Source organism: Furipterus horrens, unplaced genomic scaffold (assembly GCF_987537825.1).
Source record: "Furipterus horrens unplaced genomic scaffold, mFurHor1.1.pri manual_scaffold_17, whole genome shotgun sequence".
Taxonomy (NCBI): Eukaryota; Metazoa; Chordata; class Mammalia; order Chiroptera; family Furipteridae; genus Furipterus; species Furipterus horrens.
Genome location: NW_028327187.1, coordinates 96,318,934 through 96,339,320, shown reverse-complemented (window position 1 = coordinate 96,339,320; position 20,387 = coordinate 96,318,934).

Genomic DNA, 20,387 nt, shown 5'->3' with positions numbered 1-20,387 from the left:
GGCGTATTGGAGGAGCATGGAGAAGAAGATTCCGAACAGCGTAGGCGCGAGGACGCAGCCCTGCTTTACTCCGCTGCTGACTGGGAAGGCCTCAGAGGTTGCGCCGTTGTAGGACACCGTGCTGTGCATGTTGTCGTGAAAGGACATGACCACAGCAAGCAGATGTGGTGGACAGCCAATCTTCCGTAGCAAGCTGAAGAGTCCGCTTCGACTGACCAGATCAAACGCCTTCATGATGTCAATAAAGGCGAGGTAGAGTGGTTTATGCTGCTCGTGACACTTCTCCTGCAGCTGGCGTAGGGAGAAGATCATGTCCACTGTTGAACGGCCAGCTCTGAAGCCACACTGGGACTCTGGGTAGACGCGGGAAGCAAGGGTCTGCAGGCGGGCAAGAGCGACCCGGGCGAATACTTTGCCGACGACGCTGAGGAGAGAGATGCCCCGGTAGTTGTTGCAGTCGCTGCGGTCTCCTTTGTTCTTGTACATGGTGATAATGTTGGCATCTCTCATATCCTGGGGGATGTAACCCTCCTTCCAGCAGCGACAGAGTAGATGATGGAGCGGCTGTAGCAGGACTGGTTTCCCGCTCTTTAGGATTTCTGGAGGGATTCCGTCGCTTCCTGGTCCTTTCCCGCAAGCGAGGCGGTCGATGGCTTTGCTGAGCTCTGCCGCAGTAGGTGGGGTGTCTAGCTCCTCCATGACTGGTAGGTCTGGGATGGCGTTAAGAGCAGTGTCTGTTACGGTGTTCTTCGTTGCGTACAGCTCGAGGTAGTGCTCGGTCCACCGCCGCATTTGCTGTTCCTGGTCAGTGATGACCTCACCTGTCTTGGACTTAAGGGGGGCGATCTTGGAGGGGATTGGGCCTGTTGCCTTCTTGATACCCTCATACATTCCTCGTGCGTTGCCTATATCGGCGGCTTCCTGAATGCTTCTGCACAGGTTTAGCCAATAGGTGTTGGCACAGTGGCGGGCGGTCTTCTGGACTTTGTTCCTGGCAGCCCGTAGAGCTTGAAGTGTACTGGGAGTGGGCGTGACCTTGTAAGCCAGTAGGGCCTTCCTCTTAGCCTCGATCACGGGTTCCATTTCTTCCCAGTGAGCCTCGTACCAGTCAGCGTTCTTCCGCTCTTTCTTCCCGTAAGCAATAATGGCGGAGTTGTATATGGCGTCGCGGAGACGTGGCCAATTGGATTCGATAATGTCATCTGCCGCCACTCCCTCGCCGAGTGCATCTTCCATCTTGTTGATGAATTGCTGGGTCTTAACTGGGTTGCTGGCACAACTGGTGTTGATGCGTGGGCGACCCTTCACCTTGGAGTGGTGCAACCTCTTCGGCATTATGCGCACCTTGCTTACCACGAGGGCATGGTCCGTGTCGCAGTCTGCACTGTGGTAGCTGCGGGTGAGGAGGGTGCTGCCAATATCCGTTCTTCTGGTGATGACGAGGTCAAGCTGGTGCCAATGGCGGGAGCGGGGGTGCCTCCATGACACCTGGTGGATCTCTTTGCACTTGAAGAATGTGTTTGTCACGCACAGGCCATGGTGACACGAAAGCTCAAGCAGTCGCTGACCATTCTCATTGATCTTTCCTCTCCCAAAGTTTCCGAGGCAGGTGGGCCAGGCCATGTGGTCGGCTCCTACTCTTGCGTTGAAGTCTCCAAGGAGATAGAGAGCGTTACTTCTGGGGATCTTGGATAACGCTTCGTCCAGTGCATGGTAGAACTGTTCTTTCTCTTCGATGGTGGCGCAGAGGGTTGGGGCGTACGCGCTAAGAATGCTGACTGGGCCGAAAGTTGTTGACAATTGGAGGGTAAGTAATCTCTCTGTGCCTCCTGTGGGTGGCTCTATGGAGTTAACAAGCGTGTTCTTCACAGCGAACCCAACACCGTGCTGTCTTGGTTGGTCCGGAGACTTCCCTTGCCAGTAGAAGGTGTAGTTGGTTTCTCTGATAGTTCCGTTGTCGGCCAACCGGGTCTCCTGTAGAGCCGCAATGTCGATGTTTAGTCGTGCCAGTTCCCTATCGATGACAGCGGTTTTCCTGGCACCATTGATCCACGGAAGGTCTGCAGTAAGTCCGGGGCACATGGTCTTGATGTTCCAGCTAGCGAGACGAAGAGCCGGAGGCTTCTTTCTTGTTGTTTGCTTGGAATTAACTGGTGCGGGTGTTTTGTGGCCCACTTTTCGAGAGGCGCCTCTCTGATCCCCACGCACCCAGTGGGGCAGGCGAGCCATGGCGAGATGGCACCTAATTGGCTGGGGCTGCCCAGCTTGAGGCGGGCGGTAGCTGTCCAGTGAGGTGCGATGACCTCTCCCACCGTCAGAGGAGACCCCTGGCGCTCGTTTCCTTCGCCAATCGGATGAGCTTATAACCGGTATCTATCTCCTCCCGTGTTGAGTCAACATCTTGCGATGACGCTGGAGTGTCTTCTCCAGTGTTCTCTACTGCATGACAGAGAAATATCTTAAGAGTTTCTCTGAGCCTTTCATGGAAATATATGACAAAAGATAATTCCTATTGTACAGCAAGGATTCAATAAATGGTGACAATTGTTATTCCTTATAATTCTGTAAATTTTTCCTTTCCCCCTTTCCTTCCCTCCCTCTTTTTCATCCTTCCTTCTGTAAATATTTTATTTTGTAATGTTATAAGTCTGGTGTTGAGAATACTTCATCTCAATAAAGGTTAAACACACATTCCTCTAAAGAACTGGAATTCTTAGTGGGGAGATGGACTCATAAAGTCATGGTGTCACTTACACCAGGTGCAATAACAGACATGTGTACAGGAGGTTACTCGTACACAATGCAAGCTGAGGAGAGATGCAGCCAGAGTTCAAATAGCCCTTTCAGAGTTTCATCACCAATGAAAAACTAGAGTTGGAAACAGAAATATCATTTCTCAGCTCCTGTAAATTTATGTAATTTTCCAATAATGCTAAAACAAATCACCCAGTGCTATGCTTTTATTTGCATTATACTTTCTAGCTTCCCATTTTGTTTACTCCATTTTCTTCTTCTTTTCTTATTTTTTATTGCTGTTCTATTATAGTTGTCCCATCCTCCCCCCCACACATTTCTCTTCCCTGTCCCGTCCATCTCCCCCTCTCTGAACAGTCAATCCCCCCACCCTTGTTGTCCATGTCCATGGGTCATTTATACATATTCCTTGACTAGATCCTTCCCCTTCTTTTCCCATTTACCCCCCTCCCCCCTCCAAATAATCAGAGGAACTTCTTTATTGTTGTTACTTTGTTTTATGACATCCTGTTCACACAATACTTTTGTTAGATTTAAAAATCTTGGTATTGTTACAGAACCCCTGGGCTGCTCCAATTGAAACAGAACCCAAGGACTCTTTAGTCAGGGGCCCGATTGCCCGCCGCCAAAATCATAACTCTTAATACCAGAGTTTGGTGAAAAGAAAAAGAATTGTTTATTTAACAGTTATATTGATTTAGTTATTTGCGGATTTCTGTTGTTAAGTCTTATGTTCTTTAAAACACCCATAAACACATATTCTTGCCTCCCCCCCCTACCAAACCAGGCTAGTTTTAGAAAAGTTAGAGAAACCATTTCCCTACTTTCCAAACACAGTTCAGCTTTACCAGTAGCTGCCAATCATTCAATTCTGACTGGGGAGACCTCGTCTTTGTTATGGGGTCCACCAGCTTTTAATCCAGAACATTGTGGATTCTCAGCCTCCTTGCAAACTGTATAGTTAGTCCTTTTGTAATCCGCACAGTCAGCCTCAGCCTCAGTCAAATCCACACAGTCCTCGCTAAAATGTCTGCCGCTTATTTTTAAATCCCTGACTATGTCCTCTGATGCAGTGGGTGCGGTAACCAGTTCTGACCATTCACAGAACCTCCCGCAGGCTCTGTGCGCTTTCTCCATACCGTCCCCTGGTTCAAGACTCCTCCCATCCACCTGAGGCTTTGGATTCATTAAAGCCATTTTGCATAAGAAAGACATTGGCCACCAGCCTCAGGCATGTGGAGGCATTCCAAAAGCTGCTTCCATCTCCCCATCCCCCAGCAGCAAACTCTGGGGTTTTTTGGACTCCCCTGTTTCAGTAACAGTATGTCAGGAAAAGTCTTCCAGTTCATTATTTATGCGCCATAAAATTAGTTTTCTTTTTAAAATATAAAAAAGCATTATGTAGAAACAAAACAAAACAACAACTACAGTTGGCACACAAGGGATATAGCTGACAACAGTGTTTCCTGACTTGAAAGTCTGCAGTGTAAGCTCTTTATGAAGTGCATCTTGAAATCGGGTGATGTCAGTTCAGGCCCTGAGGTCAGATATATCCTGATGGTGTCAAGCTCCTGGGAAGAATTAGTCCCTGCCAGTGGGGGGACTGCTAAGGTTCCTGACCCAGTCCTTCTAAAAATGACAAAAGGTTACCATATGCTTGACAGGCAAATGGCCAAATGGTCTCTGATAGGCTTCCTCTAATAGCCTGTAAAATTCACTTGATCTTTGTTGTTCCAAAAGCAAATATTTTCTTAACTTACAACCTAAGGCCTGTGTTCCAATGACTAGTGCCTGTTGCCCGATTTCAGAGAACTCCTAGGCGGCATTAGAACGCACCAGCTACACAGGTTAAAGCAAGATTGATTCCCCTAAAATTTCACCTCTGAACTAAACTTCCACTTTCTGTTCAGGTCAGAATCGGTGTTGCATTTTCGTGGTCTTTTAAATAAAGGTAAATTACTGTTTTCTGTCTCTTTTAAGTTAGAGGTATCTTGCTATACCTATCAGATTTCTTCTAAACACACTGACACTGGTAAAGATTTATGTATATGAAATACAAACAGGGTTTTCCACATGGATCATGGTGAGTGTGTCTGTTTGTCCATTTGCTGGTAGCAGCTGTGCATACATGGTACCCACCTAAACCTGCCTGAAGTAACTGTAACTCCAGCATTCTCTCTATGAACTCTCTGACAGAGTTCTCTCTGTAGAACAGCAGTGGGGTGTTTGTGTTGATAGTGGCAGTTACTTGAGGGAAAGAAATTTGTCTTCCACATTTCTGTTTCCTGAGAGTACCTTGCTGATGGTTCTGCTTCCATTCACAGCTCAATGAATACCGACAGGAAGAATATCCTCAGGGGGCAAATTGGGGATAACAAGTTGACTGCCTCTGCAGCCTGTATTTCTCCTCGAGGCTCCAAAGGAGAAATTGCACTTCATTGAACCTGGAGCTTCATTCTTCACTCTTCAGCCTGATTCTCCCAGTTGTTTCAGTATCTGCAGCTCAGAGGGAATGTGGCTGCCTGACTGCTGGTGGCTGCTAGGGTTTTATTGGTTTGAGAGATCCTGGCATCTCTCTGAGGCTTTGCAAGCCATGCACTCTCAGTGAGGCTGAGTTTCAAAGTATTCTCCGGCTGCTTTATATTAATTCTAGCTCTGGGAAAGATGTCCTATTGTCCTTCTCTCTTAGAGCTGACTACCAGTTCTGAGTCAAGTGATTCCTCTGAAAAGTATGATTTAATAAATCCTGATTTTTAATTTTTTTTTTTTTTTTGTGTGTGTGTGTGTGTGAGCTGTTTTATTGATGGGTTGTAGAAAATCTATTGGAAAAGATGAAATCCATCCAGCAAAATTCCAGTTCTGTTCTGGGAAGTCAACAGTCAGGAAGGATGTGTCCCTGCTGGTGATAAGGGTCCTCTCAGAGTCCACTGGGATCACCTCATCCGCAGTTAGTCATGCCAAGGAAAAGTGGCTGCCACACACAGTGATCCCGATGTAGAACCCCAGGCAAAAACAGGCATTGAAGCCAATATTCTGACAACAATCTAAGCCAATTTAAGTTTATTTACTCATTCTTCATTGAACCCTTTCATTTGAGCCCTGTGAAGAAAGTTGAGACCTATTAATTACAGGTTACGTAGCAGCATCTCTTTCACATTTCCTTTCCTGTCAAAACAGACACTATATGTAGGAGGCATGGATTCTCAGTTTCACTTGATGGTCTTCATTAATACTATTGTAAATCTATGACTGTCTACAAAGCATTTGCATATGCATTATCTCTCTTGATCTTCACAGCAACATTAGGAGCAATAAGCTCTATGGGAATTTAAATTTGACCGTGGGGCTCCGTTCCAGTACAACTTCATGCAGAAGGTGGAATTTGAGTTGAGCCTTTTGGGAGGAGGCATGAAATGCACTGTTCAGGGAGAGGACTGCATCCCTCCACACTTAAGGCATGTGGCCCTGAACACAGTGCTGTTGGTGTCAATGCAAGTGCACAGACCATGCCTCCCTCTTCTTCCCTTTTACCCATTTCCTATGGATGTGCCATGTCCTCTCCTCTAACTACTGGAACCTTGTCCCAGGCCTCTTTCCATATGGGAACATGGCAGAGGGTTGTGTGGGGCACTGCCTAGACTGGGAGTTTGGAGACTGAAAATCTAACCCTAACTTGCAATAGCTGTATGGTATTTGACCATGTAAGCTATTAAAAAAAGAGGGTGGTTGACAAGTTTATTCTTTAGATGACTTCTTTCAGTGTGGGGCTATTTACAGATATGTAGACAGGGTTAGGGAAGGATGTTGAGGCACCTAGGGACCTTCAAGAACAGCAGCCTTTACCATACCTGGAAAGAAAATAATATGGGACTTTGTAGAGGTAGAGCGGAGGGATAGTTATGGGTGGGGATAGATTGGGAGAGTTGTATGTTGAAGGTGTTTGGAAACGGGGACATCTGTCCTAGAATCCCCCAGATGATATCTCATAAGCCACCACTTACTACTCTGCCTAGAGTGAGATTGATCAGATCCCAGCAGCCACTGCATCATGAGCACTAAAGATTAGGTAGAAGGTGTCTGCCTTTCCCCTCCCCTGTTTTCATTGAGTACTGGCTCATGGATGTGGACGCCATGGACGCCTCCACGTACCTCTTGCACAAGCTCTGAAATCATAGCATCTTGAGGCAGACACAGTCTCCCGGGAGGAGTGGGGAATGGACCAGGGGACCCGAGCCTTATCCTTCCAACCCCATTCTCCACCGTGACTTCATGACATGTCCCTTGTTTTTCCACACTTCACGTGGTCCTTGCTATCCAGCTCCCCCAAATTCATGTTGTTGGACTGTGCACTTTTGTTGATTACCCGCCTTTCAGTTTGACATCTGCACCGCTCCTCACAGCATGACATTTTCTGGGGAAACCACGTGAAAATCTAAATGTCAGTTGTGTCTCCGTCTCGACCACAGATAGAACCACTTTTCCTGTTATACCATACAGGTCCCTGGGGAGGGCCTGCACAGAGAAGCCACCCAATATTACTTGTTAAAATTAAAAACAGGCTTAAGGGCACAATGTATTTCAACTGGCTGATTTGCAAAATGGATACTCTATCAGAGGATTGATTACCAGAGAGCATTTGTGTACAGGGATAGAAATAAAGGCCATTTAAATGAATAAAGAATCAAATTAATGGCAGCTAGAACTTGTCACTTTGCAAAAAGAGCAACCAAGTCATGCTTTAGGGAGTCTGGGGGATATATTCCCTCTGTTCCTGAACCCACTGAAAGTCAGTCTCTGTTCTTCTCTGTGTCCCGGGAGGTGGAGCCCCACCCTGTGCATCACCTCGGTTCCTCTGCACTCTGGCTTCTGTGGCATTTGGCCAATGGGAGGTGCCAGTGGAGCCTGGAGGGCAGGAAGGGAGCAAGGTCATGGAATGTACTCCTCTCACCTCTTCCTCATTAGAGCAGTTATGGCAGTGGCTGTCCCCTCGACAGGCACAGCTCCTGCCAGTGACCCCTCCTGCAAGGCTCCCCGTCTCATCCAGCTGCCAGAATGCCCATGAACGTGTATAGATGCTAGGCCACATGGCCTCACAAATTAGCAACCATTCACATCTGGAGGATGGCTGGCTTGCATTGGTGAGATGCTACCTGATGTGGTGTGGAGAGAAGAGGACACAGGCAGGGACACTACAACTGGAAAGGGGAGGCAGATATTATACCTCAGCCTCAGGGAAGCCCGGACAAAAAGGCACTTGACTCTCAAGGGTCAATGGGGTATGGAGATCAGGGACAGAGAGGATCCTGGACAGGATGAGTCTCCTGACACTCCACTGGGCCCAGCTCTCCCATGGTGATGTAATTCACAGGGACACAGTCCAGCAGGGGTGTCTCTGAAACTGAGCCCGAAAAGGTGAACACATGCCTGTTCAAGCTCATCTCTGAGTCAGGCACCTGTCGGGGCTTCCTAATGTCCCTTATTCTGCCTCACTCGTGGTCTTTGTGATGAGCGTCCTCCCTCTCCTTTCAGGAGACATTTGGGGTAACAAACAGATCTGTGAGCGTCCCTCAAGCTCATGTGCTGCCGTGTCTCATCATGTGTTGTGTGTAAAGTGAGCATGTGGGGCTCGGGCAACCTGCCCCTGGAATGGCATGTGTTTGTCTAAGGTTCCACTATAAGGGGAAGTTACGAAGCAAAGCAAAACATGAGAGCCTTGTCCATACCTGGGACTGTTTATGCGTGTGTGTGTGTATCTGAAGGGAAAGGGAAGATCTTTGAACTTCACATACATAACTAGTGTCTTTTCAGGTTATTTTATGACATATAACCAATTTTTTAAATCATGTTTTTTGATAGAGACAAAAAGTATTGTAATGTCAGTACCATATCTTTAAAAATGTGTAACCTATTAAAATGAACAGAATAAGAATAAACTAATTACACCGAAGTTGCTAAGTGCTGGCTGGCGTTCTGCTGTACACATCCCTTTTGTGGTCTCATGAAATGCAGAATTATAGAATTGCTTGAGTTGATATTGGTAAACTTTTAATTACAACTATGATTTGTAAGTGCTAACCTTCACCTGAGTTTAATTGCAGTTTCTTTTTCTGCTTATTTATACGTGTAATTCTTGATGTAACTTATTTATAAATCAAAAGCTACAATTTCTAATTTAGTCTCTGGATTTACAGACCTCTGACTTCATTAACTTCTTGATTTATAAACAATGGACCAAAAGTCGTAGGTAATAAATGCAAAATCTCCTGCTAGATTTATGCATCTAACCAAGAGACCTGCTGTAAATCACTGTCACGTTTGCAAATGTTCCCATTAGTTAGTGCTTTGGCTGTTTGATTTGAAAACACCTTCTCTCTTTACTATTTAATTCTGATTTATCTTTTTAATATATGGCACATTCTGATAATTTGTTACTACCAAGTGCTGATCTATAAGGCACTGTAATAAATTTTATAACATAAATTTTAAAGGCTTTGAATTAAGTACATCACATTTTTGAAAGCTTTGTGGCCGAAAAACTATTCTTGGAAGCAAGTAGATTTTACATCTTACAAAACAAAATGTGGAGTGTTGGTCATAAGGATGTTTGTCTTTTCTTTCTGTACTATCTCTCCACCTCCTGCATTAAGACTTCTGTTTTTAAATAAGTGTGTACAGTTGTTGCTGGACCTAAGCAGACTTCCTTCCAATGGCAGAACTGAGCTGAACAAATTGATGTGATTACTGTGTACTAAGCCTCTTGCTGGACTGGGGTGCCTGGGAGTGGGGGCTGTAGGGGCTTTTCATCTGCTGGGGACACACCAGTGCTCTTTGCACTTAAATCCCTGTTTGGGAAGCTCAGAGCACTTGCTGAACAGCCTGCTAATTTACCTCTCTGTTGAAGTTATTTATTGTTTCCCTGGCTAAGGGCTGAGGGACTGATGTTTATCAGCTTTATGCCCTTGTTTCCTGGTGACTGGACTACTGCCCAGTCAGAGAGAATTGTTCCCATAGAGCATCAGGGCAAGGCCTGAGGGCACTGAGTAAGGATTAGCATTTTAGAATGATAATATTCTCAGAGACGTTATGCATAATAGAGGAAATGGATGATTTTCCTCTTGGCTATATCAAATCTAGCACATCTCTGTGGTTCACTTTGTTCCTTAGGTTCATGTGATTTATTTTACCTTTATAACTGTCTGGAGGGGGTGGATATACTACAAAGCTTGTATATTCCCAAATTTCCAAGAGCTGAAAACTAAAGTGTGCAGTTAAAGGCATTTTGGATGAACTATCAAGCAGTAGACAAAAATTGTTACCCTGTAGTCTCTATATTGCCCTGATATTTATAGGAATCTGGGAGACTATTGGCAAGAAAAAAATGATGGGTGGCCAATTTACAATATAGCAGTTCGGTCTGACCATAAAGCATCTTTTTTCCACAAGGCATTTCTAACAACATAATTTTTAGAATAAAGTAGTACATATGCTTTTCTTTAGACCTCCTTTGGAGATATCTCTGAGCTAGGCATTTGGATTGGAGTGGGGCATGTAGCGGTACAAAGACAATGTTCTAGACATTCAACACATGGTTTGTGTCTTCAAGGACAGGTCAAAGAAGCAAGGTAGGATTCAAATCCAAAGTAGTTAATAAGTGACACAAGATTTTTACCGGGAGATCCAAGGCTTACCCAGGGTTCCCTTGCTGAGTAGCTAGCTGTGTGAGCCACTAGGAATCACATCAACGTTTCAGGGTTTTAGTTCCTCTACATTACAATAAATATTCCTTGAGTGCCATTTGTTCACCAGGCACTATCAGAACTATTGGGGAATGAGTAATCAATTAAACCAGGGCTATACAAAATAGAAGATTTTTATAAGAAGAAGGGTACAGAAAGGGAGCTATTAAGAAAAGAAAACAAAGGATTGTTTTTAGATAGGGACTTCTTAGGGGAGGAAGGCAGTGGCAAGGGTTTTTATCATGCAAATTGCCTCTTCTTTCAATGGGGAATGGAGAGGGCCCAAATGACAGATTACCTCGCTGATGTCGACTAGAAATTTTCAGACTGGTTGATTATGTTTATGTGTCTGGGAGAGGCTGGGACAGCAATTAGGTCAGGTATTAAATCTAGGTTTGGAATCTTGGTTTCTCAGCATGAGTGACGCCATTTTGGGCCTGTGTTTTTCTCTTTAACAGTAATAAAGTCATGTATGTTAGAAAAGTTTAAATATTGTAGAACAGGCGAAAACTATCTAAAATTCTTTTTAGCCCTGTAGTATTAGTGATTCTGTGATAGATGTTTATAAATCAATAAGTAATGAATGTTATGAACATTTACTTACTGTTATGCATTCATCTACTCCACATATGAAAAATTACCTTTACACAGAAAAATTAATGCAAAATACATTCTTTCTGCTGTCATAATATTTGTGCAGAATCATGTTATTAAACTAGGTGGTTACTGCATAGATTTAGTGCTTCAAACAGGAAAGAGAGGGAGAAATAAAATTGAGTCAAAGAAGAAAATGAAATACAAAGAAAAAGTAAAATTTGTTATTCATTTTTGCATGCAAGAAAAATAGTAGTGGTGAGCAAGAAGCCTGGTCACATTATTACTGGACCAAACCAGGTCCAATTACTCCATAGTTGCCAGCCAAAAGACAATTTCAAGATGATTTTATGAGAAGAAACTTCATTGCAAGCCAGCTAGCAAGGATACACCGAGAGTCACTTCCCAAAAGTGCTTGTCCCCAAACAAAGTATAAGATTTGTCTTTATTCAGGAAATCATACATAAACATCAAGGTGAACTTGGTCATCGCATGTACAGATGGGAACATTCCTGAGCACGTGCAGTTAGAAAACATGCCTATATATACATCACATGTTCAAAAATGTTGAAAAATCTCCACCCTTGGGAGATTTTAGTATTATAATAGGATATAAAGAGAAAACTTCATGAGGAGGTCACTAGAGGGTCCTCCAAGCTGTTTTGGATGGCCTTAGGTTTCAGTCCTATGAAGCCCCTGCTCCTGCAAGAAATCCTGGGCTTGTTCCTGAGGAACAAGCTCTGGTAACATCAATCATCAATATTGGGGATGGCACAGGTATGAAAGAAAGTTTCATTAAGTCTAAGCCATTCTGTTAAACATTTAGCAAATTACAGGATATGGTTACACAAACTTTAAAGCATCTAGAGTTATGTAAGTGGGTTTACAAGTTAATCTAAGAAAGTTATGAATTCTAAATAAAAGTTAGTCTGTGCTAGGCTACCTGCTAGGCTGTATGTATGGGCTAAGTTACGACATTTTTATTATACCTTTGAAATATGAATGAATCTGTTAGAGTAACCAGCAATGGGGTTTCTTATTTTCAACAAGATATTTGGTGAGCAAATGCGACCGTGTAGTGATGTCCCCAAGGAGCAGCAACCGGTTAAGAAGTGTTGTCCTCTTGAGCAGGTCCTGGCACTGAATATAGCCATGTGAGTATATATGAACTTTATAGACCTCTCTTGTAGGGGTGCTCCCTCCTCTTTCACTGAAAGGTTTGGGATTGCCGAGCACAATATTACTCAGCGTCTTGGAGATGCGAGTGTCATAGCTTTGTCTCCTCAAGATTGGCTGTGTTCCATATTTGATCACTACTTTGCTATGACCATCAAGGGATTAACCTAATTACAATATTTTTAAAGTAACTTGGGTCCTCTCAATGACACTAGAGCAAATTTCCCAATGACAGCTTAATTGAGAAAAATAAATAAGTTGCTTCTTTACCTTGAAAATAAGGAACTTATAATTAAAAAATGAAAGAAAATGGTTTTACACCTAAATTTATTCTAGACTAGCCTTTAATTAAGACCAAAATTACATATGGGCATTAAAGTACTCATTTTCTTCATAACCGATATTATCATTCTGCTTTTTCTTCAGCATTTAATGTATTTATTAGATATGAGAGCTTTGAATATAATCATGCAAATATAAGCATGAAAACACAATTACCAAAATGATAAGAAAAACAATTCAGCAGGTGGATGACCTTTTTGATAAAAAGGAACAATAGTAGCTAATAAAACTGCCAAGTGAATATGAGAAATTCACTACTTTCTGCATATCTAAGAAGAAAAAGGGCATTTTTAATTATTCAGTACATTGATGTTCAGGAAAAAATAAATTAAGAACATCTCATTTTATTAGAATTTAATTCAATTTATATGTTACCCTTCTCTACTACCTTTCCCATGAGGCCTGTTTAACTATAGATCAGTGTGAAAAATAGCAGCTTTTTCTTTTCCATTAGCATTTCTTCCTGCCACAGTCATCTCGTATATCCCACGCCTTAGCTAGTAACGTCAGACTCATTTCAATTCAGGACTATGGTTTTCCTGATGAAAGACAAGACAGGGTTATAAACAAAATGATGTCCATCTTCTGACAAGATGTTTGTGGTACAGGCATATACTTGGGTTTGGATGGGTCTTGTTCAACATTTTAGAAGTGAGTTGAATGAATTCGTAGAAAGGATGTATCTTTGTTAAAGGCATAAATGATGCAGAAACAAAAGTCAGCTAATATAATAGATGACAAAATCATGTGTCCAAAAGATCTTGACAATTAGGAAATATGAGCTGAAATGAGCAAGATGATGCACTTATGTCCTACAGGGATAAATATAAAGTTCTTCATTCAGGATAAAAAAATAAATTGCATAAACAAACAAGTTGGGGAAACCTTGATAATTGCAGATCATGTTAAAGCAACAAAAAACAATAATAACAACAGCAGCACAAAAGGAATCTGAAGTTTTCGTTGACTTCAAGTTCAATATGAGTCCCTAGTTGCAAATTCACTGCCATGAAATTCAACTTTGGAAAATGCGAGGAAACTATATAGTAAAGGTGCCTTTGGGGGATGAAATGCATTCTAGAAATGCTCCAGTAGGAACTTCTTGCTTTTTTATTTTTGATGTACGACCTCCTAGACTGCACATACCTTATTTGTGTCAGGGGAAACCAGCAGCACATAATGCAAAAATATAAGAAATTAGCACCAGAAATTCTGATTATATCTCTTTTCCATAATTTCCTCATTTATTGAAATGTCTTGCTTTGCTTATCTAATATTGGAACTAACAATAGCCAGCTTCCAGGGTTTGTGTAGGGATCGGTTTGATAGAGAGGACAAAATTGCATGAAATTCCAATATACTGTCTGATGTATCTGATGAGCATTTTAAATTATATCTTTCTACAAGTTTATCCTTAGTAGGGGCATGTAAGTATTTTAGCACATAGAGGAAAACAAGATTTTTACACTCTCATATACTGTTGGAGGAATAAAAAGTGATATAGGCAACTTGTACATATCCTTCATTTTTTTTCAAATTCCATTTCTATTGATTTTTCCTATAGAAATACTAAGACATGCACACAAATCTGTGTGTATGGAGGTTGTTTTTCCTAGCATTTTTGTAACAGTAAAACACTGGGAAATATCTAAATGTTTATTCATTGGGAAATGGCTCAGAACTTTTAATAAATCATAGTATAGAAATACTATGTAGTTTCTAAAAAGAATGAGGTATACTGAGAAGGAAAGATGCCCATAAAGAAAACATTTTACAAAATATACTAAAATCGATCCATTGTATGCAGAAATTAACTTTTAAGAATGTGAAGAGCGCATGTATTTCATATACGTGTGTGTATATATACAAGGTGGGGCAAAAGGAGGTTCACAGTTGTGAGTATGCGAAACACAATTTATTCTTCTGTTATTGTTTATTAATTATTGTATTATTTTCCATATGAACAACTGTAAACCTCCTTTTCTCCACCCTGTATATGGCAAACATGTATCCATGGAGCTCTCACATTCTGCAATCTTATATCAGCTTTTGTTTTGGACCATCTTTCAAGGATGTTCGTATGACCAGCAGCTCTGGAAGATAGAAACAGTGCCTTAATTTGGGACAGGAGTCAGAGGACTGATGTTTTTGCTGTCCAGAATAAAAAAAAAAAAAAGATGTTTCCGCCAGTCTGGGTTGGTTTGGTAGCAACCCCCATTAAAAGATAGTGGTTTCCTAAAGTCAGGGCTCCTCGTGAATTCAAATGTTAACTTTTGTTACCTCTGTGTATATATGTATGTGTGGAGAGGGAAGAGCGACTGATTTTTCCACCTGAGGTGATCGAGGGAATAAATCTTGAAATTCCAGCCCATTCATGAATAACTAGTGCATTGGCTTTACCTGTTTACATTCAGAGGGCAGAACTAGAAGAAATCATTGAGAGGAAGTTATGAAGAAAATATAATTTGAATTATTAAAAGGAGAAATTTTTGAATATTAAAGGAAATAAATAGGTAACTTTCCTTGTCAAGGAAGTCTGAGATCAATATCAGACACATTTCAACTATGTTTCAACATCATGTTGCACAAGTATAGCAGCCTAATATTCACAGAAGTAAACAATACATTACTTTGTTTCCTTCCTGTGATTTTTCCATTCTTCCCTTTCCCCATGTAAGAAGCAGAGTTTTCTAACCCTTACCATTAGCATCTTTATATTCCTTTAGGGCATGTTTCCATTTTATAGAGGCATCATGCTATCAAAATTTCCGCACAGAGAAGATGGGGGCTGGCTTGTCCTCCTCCAGCAGTGCTAATAGAATCTTAATACCTTTTGTTAACTTCTGGACATGTCAAGCAATGATTTACAACTCCCCACCCCTGTGGGGCCTTTGTGAAGAAGTCACCCAGGTGATTTGAAACAGTCTTGAGCAGTGCAGTGCAGGATGCAGGGCTGTGGCTCTCAGGAACGTGTTGCCGGCTTTGTGCACTCAGGACGAGGCGTGATACATCCATAAAAATGTGGATAAAGGGAAAAAATAATGGAACCCAAACTTTAAGCCAGTACCTGAGAATTCTTGAGTATGAAGCTGTGCAAAAGAAACATAACCAATATTTTTGGAATGTGATGCTTAATTGTAACTGAATAAATAATATATCAAATAGAGATATTAAAGAGAAAATAGGATCATAGATATATTCACATATATATGATCATATACATCATACATACTAAATATAATATATGCAAATATTTTGAGGGGGTGATTTTCAAAACATAACATATTTTAGAGAAAAGATCATCAAATTTTTCCTAAAAAAGGACAGAGAATATATATTTTAAGTTTTGGAGGCTATATCCAGTCTCTGTCTCAACTCCTCATCTCTATTGGTATAGCTGGAAAGCAGCCATAAATAATATGTAAATGAATGTGTGTGGCTGGGTTCCAATAACTATTTATCAGCACTCACATTTGAATATCACAATTTTCATGTCATTCAACATTATTCTCCTTAAAATTTTGTTCAACCATCTAAAACTGTAAGTCATTCTTAGGTTGATGATGATTGTACAAAAACAAAAGATGAGCTGGATTTGGCCCACAGGTCATAGTTTGCTGATCCTTGCTTTAGAGGGTCAAGGTCTGTGAATAAAATAAAATTATATGACATATAAAATTTGACAGTTTTTTAGATTTGAGAAAATCTCCTAATACTTAATATAATTCACTTATCTTAAAGGATGTGGCTACTTTATTTTATTTTTATTTTTATTTTATAGGGGAGAGCACGAACGCAGTCTCCCATTACCACAAATTATGCAGTAGAGTTTCCCACATTTGGAGATATTGCAGTGGTAAGCTGGATGTGGCTATTTTAAAATGCTAAAAGAATCACAATTAGTTCTGTCTCTTATACATTTCTTCCGTAGTTTGTTATACAACATGTTTCTTATCCTCTGCCAAGTTACCAGCAATTTTGACTTTTTAAAAACTATTTTGTACCAGAGAGACATCACCTCCATTTGAAATTTAACAATACGTATTGAACATAACTACAACAAACAACTATCACACCTAGATTATGAAATAAATCTAAAAACAAAGAAATTCATATTGTGTTCTTATCATGTGCATGTCAGCACACTTGACTCTCCATTTGCAAAAGTATATATTCTATTTAATTACTGACCTTTAGCAAAGTTCTCTTTACCATTACTATCTCGTTGTTGGAGTTTTAAAGTGAAAACAAACATTGGGAGAATCTTAAGGTATGCATATTAGATTAATATGGCTATTAATCTAGTCCCCCAAATACAGAAAAGAAAAAGCTTGAAAGAAATCAATGGCTAGAAGAGAAAACACAAATATGTAAAATAAAATCTGTAACTTATCATACTGTGTTAATTCCTGTGCTTCTTTCCTTCTTTTTTTCCCCCAGTGGCACTTGTATTAGTTATCTGTTGCTGCATAATAACTTATCATAAATATAACAACTTAAAACAACATGCATTTTTAAACTTCATAGTGTCTATGGGTCAGGAGTCCAGGAACGGCTTACCTAGGTTCTCTGTTCCTAGTCTCATGTAATCAAGGAGTCTGCTGGCCTGTGTTCCCATCTGGACCTCGGCATTTTCCAGACTCACGTGGTTGTTGGCAGAGTTCAGTTCCTTGTAGTTCCTTGAGATCATAGGGAGTTTCTGCTTTCTTGCAGGCTTTCTCTGCAGTTCCTAGAGGCCCCCACAGTGCCTTGCTAAATGGTCTTCTCAACACATAGCAGCTTACTTCTGTAAGGCCAGCAGGAGAGTCTCTCTTGTTCCAGTGTGCCAAAAGGAAGTTTTAGGTAGTGTAACATAATTAAGGGAGTGACTATCTGATCACCTTTGCTATAGTCTATTGGCTAGGAGCAAGTCACTGGTTCCAGCTGATGTCAAGCAGAGGGGATTATATAAAGGCATGATTCATTAAAGGTCACCTTAGGGTGTGTCCACTATCATACTATTAATACTGCTCTAAAATAAATTATCTGTGTGACTCAAATATTAGTCACATTAGAGTAATATTGGGGTATGCACTTAGAGAGTGGCTATACACTGGTTCTACAATCCAGTCTGTAAATATTTCTTAAGAACTCTCCAATTAGAATGCAAAACTATAGATCAGGGTTTCTCAGTTTGGGCACTACTGACATTTTGGTGGGAGAGGTTTTCGTTGTGGGGTCTGTCCTATGCATTGTAACATGCTTTGTAGAATATCTGGCCTCTACCAACTACATGACAGTAGCACTCATTTCCTCTAGTTGTGACAACCAGATGATGTCACCAGATACTGTCAAATGTCTCCTGGGGAGCAAAATTATCTGTAGTTGAAAAGCACTGCTATTGATAATTCTAGTCTTTACTTTTGTAACAGTGATCTGAGCCAGCCTTAGAATCATTGAACCATAGCGCATGGATGCTACAGTGATCTTTAGGGTATTTTCAGAAAAGAAAGAGAGAAGTAAATGAATTGGGGATGTATTTTGAATACCTTTAAGACATGGAAGAAAACAAAATCTAGGAAGAACATATTTTGGCTGGGCTAACTTTGTACTATTAACAGAAAAATGGAATACAAGAAGAGGCACAGGTCTCGGGGCTATACAGAAGAAGGAAAGGGAAGAAGGAAGGAAAGAGAGAAGGAAAATGCCATGCTGCAGTTGACTGTTTTATGGAACATCCAAGTGGATGCATGTAACAAATTGTTGGATATATAAATCTGAAGAGGTGGGGTCAATTTAGAAGCAAGGGTCATTGGTATTTAAGCTGCAGTTAAAAGGAAGAAGGGGGGGATAAAATCAGTCAGGCACAGCATGTAGAATGAACAGAGCAATGGTCTGGATAGAACCTTTGGGATGTAAAATACAAGGCAAGAAAGAGGAAAAGAGAAGTCAATTATAGACTTCAAAAAGGAAGAGTCAGAGTTAGGATGAATAACAGGAGAAAAATAGAATGTTGATAGTTTAACCAAAGAAATGTGATAATTGGTGCCAAATATAGCATTAAATTCCAGCAAGATATCTGTTGGATTTGACAGTATGAAATCCAGTTTCTTGGATTTTTCCATGTGAGGTTTGGAGGTGTATTATTCAAAGCCTGCTTACGTCTCCTTACTTGATGATAACTTGCTTCAGTCAGGCCAGTCCATACTGATCTCTTACATAGACTTACTAAGGCCCCTGCTATGCAATAATATCACAAAATTTTGCATTCTATCACTGTTTAATCAAACATCTTGGCTTTCAGTTCAAAGGGATCCCAAAAGAGATGTGTAACTAACTCCTTTTGATTAACTTTTGTACTGAGTTTTGCAGAGAGCCCACAAAAAAGCCTCATTTAAAGCTTACTTAAGACCACAGTTTTAGAGAATAGAGAGAAAAAACTGAAGTTTAAGACTATTGACTTCTAGGGAATACCATTGATTTTCAATTCATTTTCCCTTCTTCTTGGCTATATGTCCATGAATATATTTTTAAGTATTTGTATTCTAGTAGTCTGTATAGGAGTTGCCAAGTGTTTTGCTTGGGTCTTTATAAGAAAAATAGTATGTGTTTCTATAAATGTGTTATTTTGAATCTCAGTTTTTAAAAATTCAGTCATTTAATTGAAAGAATTATTTATGGCCATTATATTCATATTATCAGAGGGTCTAATATGAAATCAAAGGTCTTCTCCTCTAACACTCCAATTCTACCCCTGCAATGTAACCATTGTTTGGAATCTCATGGGTTTTCTTTAAACCTTTTTCTTTTTTAATAAACACGTATGAAACAAATATACCCTTATATGGTTGGGTATTAAAAAACAGATTTTATGAAATTAGTATGATAAAAATGCATGTTATTGTGCATTTAAAAAAATTTAACTGTGTAAGGGAAATCCTTTCAAATCAGTACCTCTGGAACTATCACAGTCAATATAAGTGTAGTATTTCAAAGCATCAATGTGAAATTATTTATTTAGTAATTTATCCATTGGGGCATATGCATGTAGTTTTATTTAAAGATTTTGTTTATTTATTTTTAGAGAGATGGAGGAGGGAGGGAAAAAGAGAAGGAGAGAAACATTGATGTGTGAGAGAAACATAGATCAGTTGCCCCTGCAGGTGCCCTAACCAGGGACCAGGCCCACAAACCAGGCATGTGCCCGGATCAGGCATCCAATTTCACTTTGTGGTATGATACCCAACTACCTGAGCCACACCGGTCAGGAATGTAGCTTTCATTGTAAACCATGTTATAATAATCAACATTTATGGTTTATATGGAAACATTCAAGTAACAGTAATTTTTATATTTAAAATGTTCTTATATTTAGGGTGCCTCTCCTACTCTCCCCGAGCTGGCTGTTCTTTCTCTCTTCTTTGACTTTCTGTGACCACCACTACTTTTGAACTGGCTTCTGAATTGATTTTACAATCCCTTAGGTCAGTCATTTACCAATCATAGCAAGCTTTAAAGTTTGAGTTTTAGGATTAGACATTTGTTGGAATTATTTTTTGTTAATATTTTCAGTCATTTAACATTTTCTGTGTGTTTTGATATTTCTTGGCTTATCCGGGGCTCACAATGCTGCTAGCTTGTGTCCAGGCAACCAGGATTTTTTAATCTATAGCACTTAAAAATGGTTTGTGCTTGGTGCCTCTAGTATTAATGTCATAGCTGGGCATGGATAGTCTAACCGAAACAACTAAGCTAAAATAAAATCCACTCCTTTCACTGATCTTAGCTACAATCGGTTATGTCACT